A 15,919-nucleotide genomic window follows, 5' to 3' on the forward strand; every position below is an offset into this window, starting at 1 on the left:
ATATCAGGAAATGTAAAACTAAGAGTCTTAATAATCCTCCAGAAATAGATGGCTTTGGATGGTGTATCAGTCACAGTTTAGTTAGGAGAAAGAAACAGAACACTAATTTAAGCAGGAAAAGGTCAACAGAAAGAAGTATTAACTATTACAGGGGAATAGATTAATGTGTGGCTGACTAATAAAAATAACTCCAATGAATATAAGGCAAAGCTTAACTCCAAACTTTAAGGGGTTGGCAATGTTGAGGCTCAAAGAATGACAGAAAACTTGCTGTCATGCTTGTTTGATGAACTTCTGAAAATCTGCTCTCCAGAACCTGCTGTAAATCCTGGTGTTGCTGGGAAAGTAGAGGTGCTCTGCTATAGAACTAAGCTGTGTGTGGGCACGTGTGTGTGTATGTGTGCATGTGTGTCTGTGTGTGGTGGAAGAGAGATCCAGGGTAACTGCTTGTTGCTGGTACTTTGTCTGCTCAGTGCTCCCGGTACTGGATGCCAAAGGGAACCTCCTACAGTGCAGGCACTGGCTGGTCAGGAAGGCAAGGAAGCCAGCGCAGTGGGCAGAGTGGAGAGTGGAAGGAGAATCTTCTTCCTGTTATGACTGCAGTAATCCATACTGACAAAACTTAACATCATGCCAGCTGCTGAAGGAAAAACTAGTTAGAGGACCCAGATCTTACCGCACATAGCAAGAGATGGTGGATGAATTTAGTACTGAGAGTGAATAAATAAATAGTTGGCAAAAAAAGGGCAAGCTTTCACTAGAGAATTTTGGATTTCACAATTGCATGGCATGGACAACTGCAGACACAAATTCTGTGTTTTCATTAGTGTGCTGTGCCTCTTTATTTGTCTTTTATTTCACTTTCATATCAAAGTGAGTAAATCTTAATGATGATATTTACAAGATCTCTAGCCTTAAAATTACATTATGTGTGTTTGGTATTTTTTTAAGATGAGGGTCCAACCATTGGCTGCATCAAAATAATTATTTCATAGAAATTACATCAAATGATAACAATTTGTATACATTTTTTTCTAAGTACCTAAACCTCTCTTTTGAACTAAGGATTATTACGAAGTGGTATCATAAGTAACTGGACTCAACTCCTAATTAATTTTAATATATACTATAGCAAAAAGAACTAAAATAACTAAAAAGGTGAAAGCATTTTCATGTCTTATCTGTGAAAGAAACAATAATGAATAACATCCATGGACTATATGGATAAGGTAGCTATTGTAAGCAAACTTCGGTAAAGATAAAAATAAAAGCAAGACAAAAACCAAACAAAAACAATAAAACAAAAGAGCAATTTTAATCTGTGTTCCAAGAAACCTCTAAAAATAAATTTCATGAAGGAAATATTCTACAAAGAAGCCAGCACCTCATGTATAAAATGAAAGTTTGCTTCATTATTCTTTTCAAGATCCTCAGTCCTTTAATTCTAAATAGTGATATCACAGGCTTTTTTTTTTAGCTTTTTCTTTTAATTTCAGTTTTTTTTTGTTTGTTTGTTTGCTTTCCTTTTGTTAACAGATTGTGTGGTGTTTGAGAATTTCAACACTAGATTGTTCATGGAACTTTTTGCCTTAATAATCAAAAACTGGAAATGCCTCAAATGTTAATAAATAAATGGTGGCACATTTCTCCAATGAAATGCTAATCAGTACTAAAAAAACACAGCAACCTACTGATATAGAACAGGGATAGATCTTGAAATCATTATACATGGAGTAAATAAGATGTAAAGGGGTCATGAACTGTGATTCTATTTCTATGAGGATTTTAGAAAAAAGAGGGCCGGCGCTGCGGCTCACTAGGCTAATCCTCCGCCTTGCGGCGCCGGCACACCGGGTTCTAGTCCCGGTCGTGGCACCGGATTCTGTCCCGGTTGCCCCTCTTCCAGGCCACCTCTCTGCTGTGGCCAGGGAGTGCAGTGGAGGATGGCCCAAGTGCTTGGGCCCTGCACCCCATGGGAGACCAGGAGAAGCACCTGGCTCCTGCCTTCGGATCAGCGCGGTGCTCCGGCCACAGTGCGCCGGACGTGGCAGCCATTGGAGGGTGAACCAACAGCAAAGGAAGACCTTTCTCTCTGTCTCTCTCTCTCACTGTCCACTCTGAAAGTAGATCAGTGGTTTCCAGGAGAATGACTGGTGGCTGTCAGTTATTTGCTTTTGGGAGGCACAAGGGACATTTTAGAGAGCTGACAAAGTTGCTTGTGATCTTTTTTTATGTTATTCAAATGTATGAATCTGTCAAAACTTTATTAGAGTAAAACTGATTGATTTTATTGTATGTAAATTATATCAAAATAAAGCAGTTTAAAAAAATGAAAGGAACTAAAACTCATTAAAATAGTAAAATATTTGTTATAGTACACTTAACAAATTTCATTTAATATCTTTTTGACTTTAATTAATAAACTCATTTTCTTTCTCTTTGTGCTTCTCTCAGAGCAAACTTCTACAGCTCTAAAATACTTAATTCAAATCCCAGTCTTAGTTCTGCCACTTCTAAGCTTTGGTATTTGGATTTTAATCATATATATTCATCACTCAAAAGACTGAATAAGTTGAACTCGTTGCTATTTAGAAGTTGTACTACTCCATTAGTAGGTAAACCCACACAACTCAAAAGTTTTACCCTCAAATTTTAATTTGACTCCTAGGATTGTTAAATTTAAATACAATAACTGGGGGGAGCACTGTGGCAGTTAATCCTCTGCCTGCAGCTCTGGCATCCTCTATGGGCATTGGTTTTAGTCCTAGCAGCTCCTCTTCCAATCCAGATCTCTGCTATGGCCTGGGAAAGCAGTGGAAGATGGCCCAAGTGCTTGAGCCTCTACACCTATGTGGGAGACCTGGAGGAAGCTCCTGACTACTGGCTTCGGATCAGCTCAGCTACAGCCATTGTGACCATTTGGGGAATGAACCAGCAGATGGAAGATCTTTCTCTCTGTTTCTCTCTCCCACTGACTGTAACTCTATCTCAAATAATACATAAAATCTTTTAAAAAATACAATAAAATAAATACAATTAATAGTTTGCATGTTGATGACAAAATGGCTGTATATATTTGTGTGTATCTATTTATGTAAACATAATAAATCAGTTTTTATATAATTTTAATTTCTGTTATGTGTTTTAGAAGCTGTTTAGTTACCAATAGAAGCAAATTATATGAAGACTCATTAAATTCAAGTTTCCTATTTTGAGAATAATTTTTTTTCTTTGACAGATAGAGTTAGACAGTGAGAGAGAGAGACAGAGAGAAAGGTCTTCCTTCCATTGGTTCACCCCCAAAATGGCCCCTACAGCCAGAGCTATGCTGATCCAAAGCCACGAGCCAGGTGCCTCTTACTGGTCTCCCATGTGGGTGCAGGGCCCAGGCACTTGGGCCATCCTCCACTGCCTTCCCGGGCCACAGCAGAGAGCTGGACTAGAACCCGGTGCTCATATGAGATGCCGGTGCTGCAGGCAGAGGATTAACCAAGTGAGCCACGGCGCCAGCCCTGAGAAAATTTTTTTTTTTTTTTTTTTTTTTTTGACAGGCAGAGTGGACAGTGAGAGAGAGAGACAGAGAGAAAGGTCTTCCTTTTGCCGTTGGTTCACCCTCCAATGGCCGCCGCGGCCGGCGCGCTGCGGCCGGCGCACCGCGCCGATCCGATGGCAGGAGCCAGGAGCCAGGTGCTTTTCCTGGTCTCCCATGGGGTGCAGGGCCCAAGCACCTGGGCCATCCTCCACTGCACTCCCGGGCCACAGCAGAGGGCTGGCCTGGAAGAGGGGCAACCGGGACAGAATCCGGCGCCCCGACCGGGACTAGAACCCGGTGTGCCGGCGCCGCTAGGCGGAGGATTAGCCTAGTGAGCCGCGGCGCCGGCCCGCCCTGAGAAAATTTTATTAGAGTTACTAAGCCTGATAAAGAATTTAACGTAAATTCCAAGAAAACTAGTTGACCATCATATATATATATATATATATATATATATATATTCTGCCCTAAATGAAAATTTCAGAAAAATCAATATCCTCTTTTAGCTTGGATAAATTTTATAAACAGAATAGAACAATAAATCAAATGAAGAAATTTTTTTAATACCAAAGAAAACCTTATTTCTGAATGTCTGGGATTCATTGTATTTTTATCTTTTACCAACATTTCTTTATAACGATTTAGTATTACTTTCCTATTTCAAGTCACATTACAATCCTTGGAATTGGGACTACGATAGTGTGGGTTTTCCAGAGGGGGAAAAAAAAAACATACATATTTCTGCCTAGCAACTATTCAGCATACAGTCAAAAATGTGATATCCTATAATTTAAGTACTATGATAAAAAATTAACTATTTAAATACTATGAAGATAAAAAGTAGGGTCTGGTGCTGTGGCATAGTGGGTAAAGCCTCTACCTGAAATGCTGGAGTCCTATATGGGCCTTGGTTCGATTCCTGGCTACTCCACTTCCCATCCAGCTCTCTGCAATGGCCTGGGATAGCAGTGGAAGATGGCACAAGTCCTTGGGCCCCTGTACCCACATGGGAGACCCAGAAGAAGCTCCTGGCTCCTGGCTGCAGATTGGCCTAGTTCTGGCTATTGTGGCTATCTAGGGAGGGTACAAACAGATGGAAGACCTTTCTCTCTCTCTCTCTCTCTCTCTCTCTCTCTCTCTCTCTCTGCCTCCCCTTCTGTCTGTGTAACTCTGACTTTCAAATGAATAAATCCTTAAAAACGTAAATACAATTTATATTACATGGCATAATAGAATAGGAGAGGGAAGAAGGTAAAAAAAATGCTTTATGCATAAAGACACCTACAACCATAACAAAATATAGAGGAATCATCTTGCTGATTACATTTTCCAAGTCTAACTGGTCATGTGTTTGTAGCTCATATTTATAATTATATTTATCCACTACTCATTTTGTTTTCCCGTTAACTTCAACAAGCACCTCAGTTGGTAATGGTTCTTTACATGATGGGATGAGTCAAATCATTCCTTGTCAGACTCAGCTATTACCTGTTGTGCTTGGGTGAGAGTGTTGTGGTTTAACATTGACCTTAATCATTGACATGATAATAGTAAAAGACACCATGAGGGATTTCTTGTTTTCCAGGCATACTCTTTCTTCTCTTCATTGTGGAGTAGAACACCACTCGGTACTTAGGACCAATCACAACAGTCAGCACAGTAGCTTCTTACTTTGTTGTTTCACAGGCACAAGGAATCCAAAGCATGTAGGCAGCGGTCTTAATTTCTAGTTCAATGGAATCTTTATTATCTCCTAGTGAAATTAGTATTCTATCTCTCTCCTTTTTTTAAATTTATTTGACAGGTAGAGTTATAGACAGTGAGAGAGAGAGAGACAGAGAGAAAGGTCTTCGTTCCATTGGTTCACCCCCCAAAAGGCCACTATGGCCTGCGTTGCGCTGATCCAAAGCCAGGAGCCAGGTGCCTTTTCCTGGCTCCCATGTGGGTGCAAGGGCCCAAGCACTTGGGCCATCCTCCACTGCCCTCCCGGGCCACAGCAGAGAGCTGGACTGGAAGAGGAGCAGCCGGGACTAGAACCTGGCACCCATATGGGATGTGGGTGCCGCAGGCGGAGGATTAACCAAGTGAGCCATGGCGCCAGCTGAAAGTAATATTAAGATACATATCTGGGGAGGAGAGCATGAAGTTGCAGGAAGAAGCAGCAGAATTTTAAAATGGGTCACTAGGGTTAACAGTGAAGTTTTTCTTTTCTTTTTTTAGATTCATTAATTTATTTGAAAGGCAGAGTTACAGAGAGGCTGAGGCAGAGAGAGCGATAAAGGTCTTCCATCTGCTGGCTCACTCCATAAATGGTTGCAATGGCCAGAGCTGGGCAAGTCCAAAGCCAGGAGCCTGGAGCTTCTTCTGTGGCTACCACTTGGGTACAGGGGTCCAAGGACTTTGGCCGTCTTCTATGGCTTTGTCAGGTCATAGCAGAAAGCTGGATCGGAAGTGGAGCAGCTGGGACTCAAACCAGCGCCCATATGTACGCTAGCACTGCAGGCAGCTGCTTTACCTGCTATGCCACCCGGCTGGCCCCTAACAATGAATTTTAATACTTCTATTTCAACTCTCTGATTCCTGTATCCATGTGTCCTAATTATGAGAGAAACATCGTATTCAAAGCTGACTGATTCATATCATATATAGCCTTCTGGAGAACTTTTGTTAATTCTGCAAAATATTGCTACCCAGCTGGCACTACAAATGAGACTTCAAAATGGTCTCTCACCATGTTGTTGTTAATTGCTTAGAAAATCTGTATTTTTGTTTTTATTATAAACTTAATTCCTTAATTAAAGCAGTATTTTGTGAAATACTGTGTAATAGGATAATTTTGGCAGAATTATTGTAAACAAAGTAGGTGATTCTGTATTTAAAGTAAATATCTATAATACCTACTTCTATCTACCTATCAGTATCTATACCGATATCTACAATTATATCTATCTACATCATACTTTTCATGATAAGAGGCTGACCATTCCAGGTAATGGTGCTTTCATGGGGGCTCAAAAATTAGTATCTGTCACTGGATGAGCAGGATGACTGGATGCTTATCAATGGTCATAGCCAAGTCAGCCTTGGTGAATGTAAGCCCATGTCGCTATATTTGGGTATAACTTTTGTCTCTGCAACCATGGCTGTTCACTCATGAGCCATTGGACAATGCTAGGAGTATCTAGGGAAATAGGCTAACTGATACCCATCATCCTAAAGTTTTGAATAAAATCTGCTGAGGTCACTCTTCAGTTAATATTTACATAAGAATTCAGAGCAGGGTGGATTTACATGAGATGTGTGCATCTAAATCTTCGTAGTGTCTCCCAGCCAGAGAGATCTATCCGTATACTCTTTCCTTAAATTTCCTTGTCACAAACTTTCCAATCATTTTCTGATCATGAATTTCTTTATTTTTCCAATTCCCTGGTGATTCAGCCAACTATAAGCTGCAATAGCCCATGATTACATAAATAATACCATAACTGACCTTTTCTTCTTCCAAACAAAATGATCGGCCTAGTAAAGTGCTCAACATTCCGTAGTCTGGAAGCTTTGTATTCACCACTGTTCTTTAAATTTGTCTGAGATAAGAGCTGTAGTCCTATAGGTAAATATCATTTAGAACCATTTGTTAGCTTAGCCTGGAGCTTTTCTTCTTCTTTCAGATTAATATGGGAAATTTCTTATATGACAGAGGTGTAGCCTGGGAAAGAGAAATGAATTGTAATGGGAGTGGTACCATGGACATTTGGGTCATATCTTCGTGTGAGTTATTTGTTCACTCAAATCCTATTACATATACCAGCCCTACTTGTTAATGAAGAGTTGACATGCACTCCCAACTTTTTGGCTTGATAGGTAAGATGACAGTTCAAGAAAGAAGTTCATGTTCTTTTTCAAATTGATAGGCTATGGATAAGACTTCAAAGTCTTATATATTTTAAATAATTTATAAAATTTATATTTTTAAATTTATTTTATTTTATAAATATTTTTAAAGTTATTTATATATATATATGTATATTTTAAGTAATTAACAAGAGAATTTCAGGGCTATGATCAAAATGTCCAGGGCCTGCACTGTGATTCTACCTCAGAGGTCTGCTAAAGGCTCTAAACAATATCCTTCCTGCCACTGTTGCTTCAAGCACATTGACTGTGGGAGATCACAGTCCCAAAATGGCAAGGCTGCATGCACAGTTACCTCTACCTGCTTCAGACTCTTTTTGTCCTTGTTCCTACTCAAAATTTGGAGATTTTCAAGTCACTCAGTTTATGGGCTGAAGTAATATGTTCAAATGAATAGTTTGTTTAGTGCAAAGTTCAAGTAGGCCTACTGGCTAGCTATTCAGGCTCCTTCTTTGGTGGTAGCAGATACCAGATGAGGCCACCTCCTGATGAGGTACATCGTGACATGCTGCCAATACTGGAATCTCACAGTTTTCCTGAAGCAGAAGGCCCTTGAAATGTTGTGTAATTTACTTCCTATCCTCTGCTGTAAATGCCTTACAATAACTGGAGTAGTTGTTATTTTTGATCACTAGGATGAATGATTCATGTTATCAATGAGATAAACCAGTGTAGTATCTTCAGGAAGGGAAAACTGCTAACCTCCATTCCTACATTATCAAGTTACTATTAGTGATGATATCCAACAGAATCCCTCTGAGAGCATGACACTGCTTTTGGATTGCTATTTACATAAGGCGAAACAGTTCTGGTGCAGTACTTATGGATTTTCACATCCTAATACGAACTCCTGAGGTCAAGGAAACAAAGGGAGATTCTGTCAGGTGCTACAAATACCTATTCTGGTTTTGCATTCGAGACCTGGAGAAATTACTAAAAGATCAATTTGCAACATACTAAGTATGCTATGATACAGACATGAGGTAAAATTCACTCACCAATTCATTTCCTTTAGCTCCTATCTGACCAGTAGACCTAGTAGCTTTAGATCTCAAATTAGTTTAGAGCCATTGTTGAGAAATCCTTAAAAGGGATCACTTCTTTGTCATACTTTGTACTTCACTTCTAGAGACCTGCTGAGACTTGAGTGCAGTTATAGTCTAGAAGGAAATAAGGGTGGTACAAGTGGGTTCTGAAGAGAATCACAATTGTGCCACTTAGAAAATGCTTCCATTATTACAGTGGCCTAAGGTGCCATAGGATTATTCCATTCAAGTGGAGCTGGAGAATTCACTACAGTTGGGGTTGGAGAAGTCACTTCTACTCATCAATAAGACTCACTGTTTAGAGGTTCAATGTCTCCAGCTTCATTAAGATCCTCTCATACATCCCCATTCTAACCTACAGGATCCCATTATCCCCCATCAGTACATTCCAAACTACAATAAGTACCGTGTGAGTCAGGGAGTTCTACCTGCATTGTAACTCAGTGAACAGTATGAAAAAAAATTCCATTTGGTTCTTAGCCATCTCAGCCTTTAGCTATAGGTGCTAGATGTCTCCTTCATGCCCCTCAAAGAAACTCTCAGGTCAGTCATGCAGCACGTAAGTTGGGAATTAAAATTCTTGAGTTAGTCATTTTTTTCCATCTCTTTGCCCGCTATATTAATAGTAACTACCCAACCTTGTCACATTATTTTTCTAAAAATGCTTAAAAGTATCATACCACATGACCGAGATTCTTATTTCTTATATGTGACTGAATAAAAATATCAAATGAAGATATTTTCTTTGTGTATGTCCATTACTCTGACATTGTGAATTTTCAGTGATCTCTTTACAAAGGAGAGCCAAATTTTTGGTTCTAATCTGAACCAAAATATGTGAGAACCAGAGTTATAAATTCCAGTTTTAATTCCAAAAGCAGAAGATTGATGTCCTAGATTGGAGAAAATCAGGCAAAGAGAGTGAACTCTGTCTTACTCTTTCTATTTTATCCAGGCTTCAATAAATTAAATGAGGTTCATTCACATCGATTAGAGGAGTATGCTCTATTCATTCTACCAAATCAAATGATAATCTCATTTAGAAATACCCTCACAGACACAAGTAGAATATTGTTTACCCAAAACTGGGGTTTTCTGAATTGTCTTCTATCATTTTGTCTCTTCACTGTCAGTCTCCTTCTCTGTTTCTGAGACTCCATCTACTTTATATTTCCTAGTATTCATTATCTTATTTTCATCAAATAACCATGTAGAGTTCCTATACACTCACTCTTGAGTAATAGCAATCACAGCAAAACTTTCATATAAACCTGAGTCAAATGTCTATTTTGCTGTCCAAACACCAAAACCCATAAAGAAATTATCATATGGGTATTCCACTGGTACCTGAAAATCAAGAGCTTTAATTTCATTATTTTATCTCCAGAAATGATCCTCCTTCATTTTCTTTTAATCTATTAAAAACTATCAGTAATTTTGTGTTTAATTAAAATATCTAAATAGATTCTGTGATTCTGTTTTCTTTCCTTCTTTTTTTTTTTTTTTTTTTTTTTTTTTTTGACAGGCAGAGTGGACAGTGAGAGAGAGACAGAGAGAAAGGTCTTCCTTTTGCCGTTGGTTCACCCTCCAATGGCCGCCACGGCCAGCGCGTTGCAGCCGGCGCACCACGCTGATCCGATGGCAGGAGCCAGGTGCTTCTCCTGGTCTCCCATGGGGTGCAGGGCCCAAGGACTTGGGCCATCCTCCACTGCACTCCCTGGCCACAGCAGAGAGCTGGCCTGGAAGAGGGGCAACTGGGACAGAATCCGGTGCCGCGACCAGGACTAGAACCTGGTGTGCCGGTGCTGCAAGACGGAGGATTAGCCTAGTGAGCCGCGGCGCCAGCGATTCTGTTTTCTTAAAGTCATCTGCCTCTATCTCCTCCTCAGGCTTCTACTTATGGTGGGTCTCATTATTTTCATAGGACTTTGCAAAGTTATTAAATTAATCTTACAACCTCAGCTTTGTACCAGTATACCGCCTTGATGTTCTCCATTTACATTTTTTTCATGGATAATCACCAAGTATTATGTTTTCTTTAGTATTTACATCAAACTACATTATTTAGATTAACATTGAAAGTTATGGTAATAATTAAAATCTTATCACACTTTATGATATAAAAGAATATAAAATATCCCATCTCATTTATTTTGTAAGACTAATTTACTTTTGATTTAAAACACTGGAAAGAAAGGTTCAATGTCTAGAAATAGGAGCATCGAGGTTACTATTTTGGCTTGGCTACCATTTAGTCACAAGATATGTGAAAGTCAAGTAATGAACTTCAATATCCTCATTTGAAAATGAGCAAATCTTACATAACCTCAAATATTCTTTCCACATGAAAACTTTTAATTCTGCTGGTGAAGAGATTGGAGTCCAAATACAATATTAGAAAGTAAAAATCCTAAGTATAAATATCCTAAGTATTCTATTTATGAAACTCAATAATCAAATTATATTCATTGAAATGTTCAGATATCTCTGGTTGATATAGTGTAGATGCAGATTGAGAAAAAAGCTTGCATATTTTCCCCTCATAATAGAGTCATTTCAACTTTTCTTATAAGTAACACTTGGTAAATGAAACTCACCTTTCCTCTAGATCTGTCTAGTAAACTCTTGCCTCAGTATTAGCAACTAGATGAATTCAGTACTTTACCACTTTTTACTAACTAATATTTTAAATTCAGAATGTATCCAATGGAGCAAAACTGGATCACATATAAAAGTAATCCTATTTGAACAATTTTACACTGTCATGCTTGAGAGTGCAAGAAATTACTGGAAAATGAATGTTCTAATTCACTTTTCCCCTAGAAGATAAAATTTGAACACAATCACTTATGAATATCATTTAAAAACTTTCAGTTAATCTTCAAATAAGTTATGTGGATTGATTTCTGCCCTCTATATGAATGTTCAAAGAGCAATATCATAGGAACTGATTATGTGCAAATTCCTATATCAGGGGTTCACAAATTTTACCAGAACCAGAATGCAGTTATTGCAAGGTTTGGCATTTTAAAACTACATAGAGGAAAGAAGAAAATGACCAGAATTTAAAGGAAAAGGACAAAATATGAATAGAGAGATGGAGATAGAGATGATAGTGAAAGTAATAGTGATAGTGCTAAAGGTAGAGGTAGAGGTACAGGTAAAAGTACAAGTGGAGATAGTTAGGTATCTAGCTAGCTAGTCAAGTAGCTAGACAGCTAGATAACTAACCAGTTAGCTAGATAGATAGAGATATTGTGAGACAGAGATTGTTTTAATGGGGATAGAATAGTTAAGGAAGACTCCAGGTTCAAAAATACTGCAAGCTCTTTGGATAAAATATCACAACAGGGACCTAGAATATTATTTGAGAAGGAAAATTGATTTTGGGTGGTAAGCACAATTATTTTCAAGATTCAGAATAACTCCAGATGAAATAATAACTCCAGATGAAAATGATGATCTGAAGCACCAAAAAGAAAATGAAAACAGAAATGAGCAGAACAGATAATCAATTAGAGGCAATTAGTTACTAGGAATGGTTGTTGTAAACTAGCATGTATAGTATTGAGTTAACTTCAGTTAAACATTCCTTAGACTACTTGCCATGGTCCAAGCATATCTACAGTTATGTACCCATATCTGAAAAATAATCAATTATTTATCTGTTACCAGAAATTGCTTCATCCATTAATTCATCCAACTTGTTTTAGATTTTTTGAGAATTATATTAGCTTCAGCTTCGCAGTTTAATTCCTTCAATGGGACCATGTCCTATTGGGATATATTTTAAGACCAGGCAAACTATTTTTTATGCCAATTCCTGCCCATATTCATTTATACATGGGTTGAAGTAAGTAGTGATACATGGAGTAAAAATATAGAGTGATATTAACTGATAATAAGTGAGACATACTACTGTTAAAGACTTCCTAATTATATATATTTCTAGATTCAATAAAAAATTAATGGAAAAAATAAAAAAATTCACTCCAGTATGTTATTTGAAAGACCTTATATTCAAAATTTCAATCAACTATTCTTTAATAAAATTTTCCAAAAATGAACTTTGTATAGTTTCTTTCTGTTTAAGTAGGCAGCATTAAATGATACGGTTTTAGGAACGTGAATGTTAACCTTTACAGCATTATTTCTGTGTGGTGAGAGATAATATGTCAGATGATTTCAATATTTTGAAAACTGTCAAGGTCTCTATTCTGTTTAATCATATGTTCCATGTACACTGAAACAATGGAAGCTTTTTCAGTAGACATTTAGATATTAAGTCACCACTTAGGATATTTATAGCTACATAGGGATGTGTGATTTGAGTCCTGCCTCCACTTCTGAACCAGCTTCTTGCTCATGTGTACGCTGGTAAAAGCAGATGACGGCTCCAAAACTTAGGTCTCTGCCGCCAATGTGGGATATGTGGATGGAGTTCCTGGCTCCTGGTTTCACCCTCATCCACCCTTGGGTGTTATATGTATTTGGTGTGTAGAAAAGAATGGAAGAGCTCCCTCGTCATGTCTTCCTGTCTGTCTCTCTTTCCAAAAAGCAAAAATAAATAAGCAAAAAAAAGTTGAAATCTTCCATAAAGATAGTGATTTTTCAATTTTTCTCTTAAAGTTGTCAATCTTTGTTTTTTTTTTTTTTTTAAACATGTAATGTACATCTAAGATGTAGTACCTTCTGTTTTAATTGATCCACTTCAAGTTGTGAAATACTAACTATTTATCTCTGGAATTATGTTTTAAATAATTTGTTTAAAATTAACATATAAATAACTTTCGATAATGATTTAAAGTCACAGTTTTCATTAGTTCGGAATTAGTCTCTCTGGGTGGTATATTTAACATAGCTTAATCAGTATTAGAGAATTTTTAAAAACTAATTCTTACAACATTAGTCTTGTATTTGGATTATATACTACAGTGATATTTAAATAAGTTACCAACATATTTGGGCTTGCATTTATTATTCCACTTGTATTTTATCATTAGCCTATCTACTATTGTGTAACTTTTCCATTTTCACTTATCTGTGATTTTAAAAAAAGTAATTACTCATGTTCTTATATTATTCACAAACCAGCCAAAAAATATTTTCCAATTTTAATGGTCACCTGTCAGCTAAAAACATACAGTCTTCACAGCAGTGTTATAAAACGTAATTTTGCTATTTATAAGGAATAGTTAGGTACAGAATTTCAAGCTTTGTGTTAGGTTTTTGGGTGTTTTTTGTTACATTAACTAAAATAACTAAGAGGAGCCAATTAGGATGGCGGAAAGCATATTTTGTCTTATTGCACAAAGGTTCCCTAAGACCTGGTGGCCAACTTATTCTAAGGTCTGATGGAGGCTGGCAGTGGTGTAACAGGTGCAGAGGAAGGATCACACTGCCATCTGAGAAGTGGAGAGAGAGAGGAAGCATGTTCTAATATAACTAGCCCTCTCATGAGAACTACCTTCTAAGAATAAATTCACAGTTAACTGAAAAACCTAGTAGTTCCAACTCCCTATAACCAAGCCTCCACTCATAATATACTAACATTAATCCATTAGCCACTAATATACAACTTTAAGATTCAGATGTCTGCATGAGTATGAGGAGGCAAATATGTTCAAAATTTAACAAGTACCATGTGTTTTTCTTTATTGTCAATTAATATTATTGTATTTGTAATCCAATACATGCTTAAAACACAATTATTTTTGTATGATATACATGCATTTACAAATGTACAATATTCTTTTTTCATTAATTTTTTCCTTAATATGTTTATGTATTTTTACAATATTTTTCATCCTGAACCATTTGCTTTTATATTTATAATTTCACCAGACTAGCTACAGTTTTTAAACATTTTTATATCACTTCATACATTTTGTAGTAAGGTATGCATGTATAGGCTATATTTATTGAGTTATGATTCTAAGTTGCCATATTTTTGTTGTTCTTTTCAGATTAAAGATATTGACCATATGTCAAATAGTTTTCATTGTTTTGCTTGACAGAATTATTTGTTATCTCTTTCTATTATTTGAATATATATTCTATTATATATATATATATATATAATATGTTGATACATTATACATATAGGGGCCAGCTCTGTAGCACAGAAGGTTAATGCCCTGGCCTTAAGCGCTGGCATCCCATATGCGCTCCAGTTCTAGTCAAGGCTGCTCATCTTTCAATCCAGCTCTCTGCTATGGCCTGGGAAAGCAGTGGAAGATGGCCCAAGTGCTTGCCCATGTGGGAGACCCGGAAGAAGTTCCTGGCTCCTGGCTTCGGATTGGCGCAGCTCCAGCTGTTGAGGTCAATTGGGGAGTAAACCAGTAGATGGAAGACCTCTCTCTTTGTCTCTACCTCTCTCTGTAACTGTCTTTCAGATAAATAAAATAAAATCTAAAAAAATATGGCCGGCAAGGTGGCTCACTTGGCTAATCCTCTGCCCGCAGTGCCGGCACCCCAGGCTCTAGTCCCGGTTGGGGTGCCAGGTACTAGTCCCGGTTGCTCCTATTCCAGTCCAGCTCTCTGCTGTGGACTGGGAGGGCAGTGGAGGATGGCCCAAGTGCTTGGGTCCCTGCACCTGCATGGTAGACCGGGAGGAGTTACCCGGCTCCTGGCTTCAGATCAGCGCAGTGCTGGCCGTAGCGGTCATTTGGGGAGAGAACTAGCAGAAGAAAGACCTTTCTCTCTGTCTCTCTCTCACTGTCTATAACTCTCTCTGTCTCTCTCTCTCACTGTCTATCTCTGCCTGGCAAAAAACAATAATATATATTATAATAGAATATATATGCTATTGCTTGAATTTATTATTTTTGTTTCATATCCACAATTTGATACCTTTTAATGTGGCTTTATGGTTATCATGTTTTGCTCTACTTCTTTATTGTAGTTTTATGTCTTTCAATTTTCAGAATGCTGACAGACATCATATATCTGTGTGTATGTATATATATATATATATATATATATCACATATTTGAGTGTATATATTCTCATTTGATGATATCTATATCTATCTGCTTATTTGTACTTCAAATGTGTGTGTGCCTATGTATATATGCACGCATGTATGTGTACACATAATGTCCTGTGTATATACACATGTGTATGTAAATAGATAGATGCATGTATTTACAATATGTGTGTATAAGGTTCATAATTTTATCCTTCACATTTCACATTGTTTGCTGTTTTCAGTGCCTCACTCTGAATATCTTCTATTTTTTTTATTATTCCTTGGATATTTATGCCCAGTTGTAAGGCAGTAATGCAAAGTTGCCATATACTCACTTATAACCATGTAGGCATGACTGGGGGTGTTTTTACCTGCTATGCCACAATTTCCATCCCTATCTCTCTCTCTTTCTCTCTGTCTCTGAAATTCTAAAGGAAGAGAAAAGACAAGTGGAAAAGC

Source organism: Oryctolagus cuniculus, chromosome 7 (assembly GCF_051225735.1).
Source record: "Oryctolagus cuniculus isolate XC-2025 breed Fujian yellow rabbit chromosome 7, ASM5122573v1, whole genome shotgun sequence".
NCBI classification, from domain to species: Eukaryota; Metazoa; Chordata; class Mammalia; order Lagomorpha; family Leporidae; genus Oryctolagus; species Oryctolagus cuniculus.